This window comes from Vigna angularis, chromosome 2 (assembly GCF_016808095.1).
Source record: "Vigna angularis cultivar LongXiaoDou No.4 chromosome 2, ASM1680809v1, whole genome shotgun sequence".
NCBI classification, from domain to species: Eukaryota; Viridiplantae; Streptophyta; class Magnoliopsida; order Fabales; family Fabaceae; genus Vigna; species Vigna angularis.
This window is the reverse complement of record NC_068971.1, coordinates 24348378-24355799: the sequence shown is the minus strand read 5'-3', so window position 1 is coordinate 24355799 and position 7422 is coordinate 24348378. Positions and strand designations below refer to the sequence as shown.

The 7422-nt window shown below is 35.5% G+C and overlaps 1 pseudogene; it reads left to right on the top strand.

The window, feature by feature from the left end:
- Nucleotides 1-4841: 4841 nt before the first annotated feature.
- Nucleotides 4842-7174, top strand: LOC128195316 (WEB family protein At5g55860-like; annotated as a pseudogene).
- Nucleotides 7175-7422: the final 248 nt, after the last annotated feature.

Genomic DNA, 7422 nt, shown 5'->3' with positions numbered 1-7422 from the left:
GCAGAATTTGAAACCAGATTTTATGAACTCAACCACACATTTTGCTTTTCTGAGTTTAATATGAGTTTGTACACTTGTAGCAATGCTTAACAACACCAAGGAAATTTGCACAAAGCTTTAGAAGCAAGAAATCTGGTCTGAAACAGATTAAAGTACAGATACCAGATTTGAAAAGATTGTGCAGAATTTTGTGAAAATTGACGCAAATGTTGGATGCGTTAGCTCATATAATCCAGGCTAGACATTGTCTCTTTGCCTTTGTGGATTGATTCATTGCTAAACGTGCATCTAATACACAGTGTGAAAATGAAAATTGAAAGCTAGAACAGAATCAAACATTTGAAACAGAGACAACACTGCACATAAGGCACATGACTGAGACAAAACTGGAAAAGATGAATAAAGCTGGATTTGAACTCAAACAAACAACGTGCACCGATTAAAATGAAGAACAAACACTAAGGAATAGTGAATGAACACAAACATCCACAACAAACACGAAATCAAATCAGAAAAGTGAGGAAAAAAAAAATCAAACAATGGAAAAACTGGAACAACACATGACGGAGTGAAAAATGAATGAAAATGTGACTTATCTCTTGGAGACTTGCGTGGACGACCTGGCTCTTGATGCCAAATGATGGAAGCTACTCCAGGATATGCAGAAGAAGCTCCAAAACTCAGAGAAGTGGCAGCGGATTGAGAGAATGCAGTGGAATTTCTGGATGCACGGAAGGTGTTTGATAATATGCTGGAGGTGTTTGAGTGGTTGTGTTTGGTAGAGTTCTAGCTCAGTAGGCTTTCCAAAGGGGAAAGAAGCTAGAGGAGGTGCAAGATAACAAAGCACAAGGTTGAACTTGAGAGTAAAAGCTGAAAATTGGCAGCATTTCCTTACTTCAAATCAAGTTACCATTACAAAGGATTTGGCTTCTCTTTTATAGATGAAGAGAAACGTGCCTAGCAAGCTATTGGACATATTAGAAATGTACATGAAGCTCTATAAGAAGTGTGCAGGAGAAGCTATACAGCTGGCCACATGTTCCATACGGTAAACATTGAAAACATGCTTTAAAAGAAAGTGGAAACGTTGGTTTGCTTGGTTGGCCATATGCTGTATATGAGCTTTGCTTTTCCAATTCAAAAAACACATCCTTTCTTCCTTTCTTTACGTCCTTTACTTCCCTTAGCTCACCAAGCTTCTTTGGTTGATTGGTTATGGTTTTCCACTCTTATTAGTGACCTATAAAACAAGGTAAATGTATTTAGTTAAAGAGAACATTCTAAGACTTAGAAAGAAAAGATCAAGTCCTTATTCAACTTCCCTTTCTTAGTCTTAGTGTTAAGTTGATACTTCTTTGGATGGGAAGTTCCTAAAGGGATTGCCATCATTCCCTCCCTCTTAAAAACGATTTGTCCTCAAATCGGGAAGAAAGAAGAAGCACAACTTTGGTGTTTATTGTCCACCTGGGTCAAAGATATATCTACAAAAAATAGAAAAAATTAGTATGATGAATGAGATATATGCAAAGATAAGAAGATAAAATGAAGGCCTTTTGACAAAAATTTTATTAGAAGAAGTATTGGCCTTTAATATTTTTTTGAATTCACTTTGTTTTGAACATTCCCCATGATAAAATGAAGAAACAAAGTGATGTTTTTGAGAAGAAGATTCAAGGTATTTACCTTTTAATGAAGAAGTTAACAACATGCATACCTTTGTGTCCTTCTTCTTTTCTTGAAAAGGTTGCTTGTCCAACCTATTTTCTTGTTTTCTTTCTTTTTTAATTTTTTCTTTGATTTTTATCTCATCCTCTTTCACTTGTTCAGGTGTAAGAGGAATCAATGTGATTTTATTGCCTTTATGGAGGAAAGTTATCTTGTTGGTATAGCCATCATGAGTGGAATTATGATCAAATTGCCATGGCCTACCAAGTAATACATGCCCAGCATCCATTGGAACAACATCACATAAAACATTTTCTTCATAGGAGCCAATGGATATTGGTATGTTTACCTGTGTGTTTACAACTATTTCTTCATCCTCTGTTATCCACTGAAGCTTATAAGGCTTGGGATGAGAAATAGTAGGTAAAGCCAATTTGTTCACCACTCTAGAACTACAACAATTGCAAGAGGAACCACTATCCACAATTAATGAACAAGTGTTTTCAAATATTTTGCATCTTGTTCTGAATAGGTTTTCCCTTTGTGATTGTTCTAGTTCATTGGTTTGACTTCCAAGAAGTCGTCTTACCAATAATAACTCACCTTCACAAGGTAAGGCTTCTTCCTCAGATATAGAAGTATCTGAGTCACTAGAAGAATCTTCATTTTGACTTTGATGATCTAAGAGATAAGTAGGCCGTTTGTGAGGACACTCAGAAGAATAATGTCCTCTCTCTCCACACTTAAAGCATTTGGTCTCTCTACCCCTTGTTTCTTTTGAAGATTCTTTGTGAAAGGTATTTCTTTCTCGCTCTCGCTCTTTTTCTTTACCTCTCACTTTCTCTTTTTCTTTTTCTTGAGGCTTTTCATACCTCTTTGGACTACCCTCCCTCTTAGGATTTGTCCTATACTCGGATGTGGTAGGATAGTTCCTTTTAGTGGAAGCTTTTCTTCTAATTTGTTCTTCCACTCTCACACATAGCTGCACAAAATCATTGAGATCTAAATAAGGTAAAAGTTCTACCTTATCTCTGATCTCATAGTTAAGACCGCTTTGGAACCTAGCTATGGTGAATCTCTCTTCCTCTTTGATTCCAGCTCTTAACATGAGTAATTCTAATTTCTGCCGGTATTCCTCAACACTCATGTTTCTTTGTTGAAGTCTATGGAGCTTGTCCATGACTTCTCTAGCATAATATGCTGGTACATGCCTTCTGTGTAAGGCTGCTTTTAACTCATTCCAGTATTGGATGGTATAGTCGCCACTCATCTTTTGATCTCTTATGATTGATGTCCACCAATAAAGGGCTGCACCTTGAAAAGTCAAGGTAGCTAAGGTCACTCGCCTCCTATCATCTATGTGGTAGCACTCAAAAATCTGTTCAACCTTCATCTCCCACTCAAAGTATTCTTCTACATTGTCTCGTCCAAAGAAGGGTGGAAGGTCGAGTTTAGGTTCCACATGATGGTCTCTATGGTTATGATGACGCCTAGGAGGGCGTTGATAGTGATCATAAGGGTGATAACTATGGTGATCACTATGTTGGGAATGATCATCATGATCATGGTTTTGCCTATGAGAGTGATCCCCTTGTGAATGCCCTCTTTGAATGAGAGTAAGATTGGCGACCATTTGCCTTAGTTCATGTAACTCAGCCTTTGTTCTATTGAGCTCTTCTCTCAACTCTATGTTGTCCTGATCATGATTGGTGTTACCTTGAACACTAGAGTGACTCATGCTTGTGAAGTAGAGAAAGTGTTTTCACAAAATTTGAAAGCCTTGCACAAGTATGAATCAAAACTTTTGGAAAAGAGGATTTGCTATTTGTCAGTTTAAACAAGTCTTAATTGTTGTTTTAAACTTGTTAGAACATTCAAATTGAAGCCAGATTCATCTATGTGCAATTTGTATATTCAAACTTCATTTTTTAGTGAAATTGGGAACTAAAAGGGTGAATCTGCTATACATTTTGGTTTTGAACCCAATTAGAGTTCCAACAACTTTAAATTGATGAATTAAAGTTGCTCAAAGTATTATCAAAGTGTTTTTTTGATGAAGTTGGTATAAATTTTCATTTTGGTTGGAGCAAAACATGTTTTAGTTTTTCTTGCTTTCTTCATCTGTTGAAGAACCTTTCTTAGAATCCATTTGAGTGCATACTTCTATTGTACACCTATTTCTATTAGTTTTAAGCTTGTTGGCATGTTAAAATTGACCAATTCAAGTCAGATTTTGGTGTTGTCCAATGACCATTTCTGGTGCAGTTTTTGATCTGCTTTGGTGCTAATTTATGTGTGAAATTGTGGTGTTAAGAAGACTTTGAGGTGCAGTCCAGTTTTACAAACCTTTTCCAACTAAGGTGACATCTTATGAAGTGGAGAAGGAGCACAATTTGTCAATTCAAAGGGGCTGTCCAGAAGGAAAAATGTTGAAATTGGCAACTCTTATAGCCAAATTTTGAGTTCTAAATTGTTTTGGTAGTTAGGTTTGTTCATTAGATTTCATTCCATTAATTCAATAATCCAGAATTTAATTTGGGCAAACAAAATAATCAAACAATAGTTGGAAAGGGATTCAAAGCCCTTTCTTCACATGTTTGGGGTGAAGGATAAATCCAAGATAGTGCTAGTTGAAGACCTTATTAGTCAAGAGAAGAGGTTGTTAGAGAGAAGGAAGAATGCTAAGATGGAGAAAGCTATAAAATCAATCTCAGAAATCAGCTTGGAAGTAGATAGGCTTGCAGGGATGGTATGTGTTGTGGTTGCTAATGATCAGTGGTTGGATTTGGTTAGATATCAACATTTGAGTGAATTATCAACAAAGGTGGAAGATTTGTAGAAACAAATGTGCTTAATTTGATTCAGTTATTGATGAATCAATTGCTTAAACAAAATGGTATAATGGTTGAAGGGGATGTTAAATTAAAGTTGAAGAAGAACAAAGTTACTCTCACTCAGTTCTTACCCAAAATAAAGCTTAAACACTCATTCCCCTTACAATGACTAACAAAAACAGTTCAACATATATATAATGAGGACTAAGAACAGATACACTATGAATATTTGATATATCAGTTGCGTTAAAAAACAAGGCTAAAAGAAACCATTTTGAAAACTAAAGTAGAAGAAGATATAATGATGTGTACAGTTTGGGTGTTGTACTTCTTGAGATGTTAATGGGGATGGAACCAAATGATAACAGTATTCCAGAGGGTGCCCACATTGTCACGTGGGTTAGCAACGAAATCAGAGAGAAAAGAAGGGAATTTACATCTATCCTTGATCAGCAACTAGTATTGCAGAGAGGAAAAAAAACCTTAGATGCTTCAAGTTCTAGGAGTGGCTCTCCTCGGCGTGAATCCATCACCACAAACAAAGCCATGGTTCTGAATCTAAAAGCAGCAGTTCACTGTTCAAGTTTTTCCTCTCTGTTCAGTTTTTTTCCTCTACAAATTAACACCCTTTAATCCCTTTCTCCCTCACTTCCTCATCCCTAAACTCACCCTTCCAATTAAAGGAATTGAACTATTGTACAAAGGCCTTACAACAACTAAAATTGCTAACTTAGGTCCTAATACAATAAAGGCATGTTGGAAATAACTCAATTAGCAAAAAGACATTGGTTCTTAGCAACTAAGCAACTGAAAATGGTCCTTACAACAACTGGAACACTAGTCTGAACAATCTGACCACCAACCATTTGGATTACGAACCTTATACCAACACATGTATACTTTAAACACTTCACAACAACAGCATAATAACTAGGCACTGGATTAAAGCATAATAGTAAGGGAACTACTGAAAGTTCCTCTTATACCAAAACAAATCACCAAAACTTATTTCCTAGTCCATTGAATCTTATAAACTCAATTTTTCTTTTGTGATGGAGTGATTTTTCTGCATTTTTTATCATAACAAAGTCAGATTTCAAATGCTACCATTTCTATGTTGTCTTACAGTTTGAGCAAGTCTAAAATGTTGTTTAAAAGTTGCTAGCACAGTTCAATTAGTGGTATAATGGTCTAACTGCATAATAGTATACTAAACCCTCAATTTTCAGTCAAAATTGGAAAGTAGCAAGGTGTTTTTGAGTAACGGTTTGGATTTGAGCCAATTCAAAGTGTGAACAAGTTTCAAAACATTAATCCAGGTTGCAGTAGTGATTAGTTTTGAGCTACAGTCACTGCTGTGACATTTCGTGTCTTAAACCACCAAATTGTTAGTCATTTTTGTGGCAAAAATTAACTAGACAACACTTTGAGACTAATTGTTTGTGGTTAAAGACTTTGATTGCAGGCCAAAAGCCTAGGAATGAACTTTAAAGTTATAAAAGTAGCTTGCATAAGAAAATAACTATTTAGGAAACTAAGGCTAATATGGGTGTTGTCATTTAGCACTAAGAGATAACCATTTTTTGTGCAATACTTTTACATTGATTGTAAGAAACTATTCAGAAACTTGATATGTGCATATTCTCATTCAATTCCCCCAAGAAATTAAATTCTCAAATCTTAATCATGCTTCTTTTGGTCTTATTATTAGTTTTTCATTGTGCTAAATTTCTTTGTAAGTTCATTTATGCTCTCTTCATACTTAGTTGTACCTTTTCTACCTTAGTTCAGTTAGTTCAAAGTTCTTGGAGTCTTTTTTATTGTTAGCCAGTCATTTGAATTCCTAAAACTCAGAATTGGTGATGAGGTTGTGTTAATTTTTTGCATAAATTGAATGTTTCAAAAGTGACATTTTGAATTGTTGTCCATTAGCAACTCAAACAAGTTTGTTTTCATATTTAAATCTTGTTGAAATGGTTAAGTTTAAAGTATAGCAACATTTGTACAAGAATCAAAAGCTAGAGGTGCATCAGAGGAAATGATTTGGAAATTGAACCACTTGTTCACTGAAACTGAAAATGCAAGGGAAGAAACACAAGACTGGAAGAATGAGGCTGTACAATTGAAGATGGAAGTTGTAGTCAATAAACTTGTTTTAGAAGATGCCGAAATAAAGCTCAAAGCAGCATTGAAAGAAGTAGAGGTAGCAAAAACAATTGAGGCAAGTGTTGTTCAACATATTAGGGGAGGATTTTAAGTCCTTAGTTCATAAGGTTGAGGAGTATGATAAATTAGCAAATATGAAATTGGATGCTGCCAAAGCAGAGGTGGAAGCTACAAAGGTGAGTCAAAATTAAGTTCTAAATAGGTTAGAGGAAACCCAAGGGGAAATTGAGGATATGAAAAATGAAACATAGGAAGTCTTCAAAAGGGCTGACATGGCTGAAGCAGCAAACAGACCAGTGGAGAATGAGCTGACAAAGCAGCGACAAAGAGGGCAAAAGAAATAGCAAAAAAAAGTAGTAGAAGTTGCTTCAAAATTATTGGCTGAAACACAGATGGCAGCAGAATTATCTCGTCAGCATTATAGGATTCAAAAGCATAATTCACTACCAAAGGTGGAGATGAAAAAGTTAGAGAAAGGGAAGGTTTCAAATGAAGAGAAACATTTTTAATGTTGAGTTGATAGTGCAACCACTAGTTTATGACAACCACAAAAGAAACAATTATAAGACTTCATTCAGTTTTATCGTACTTCCCAAAACAGCCTCATTTCATTTAATGAAACCCCTGTTAATCCTGATTTATCATGCACCGAATCCCTCCCTTACCTAATACACATGTTCATTAATTAACACAGTGAAGAAGATAGTAAGAATAATTTAGTTACTACGTTATCATGTTCATTTACAGCCTAACCAGA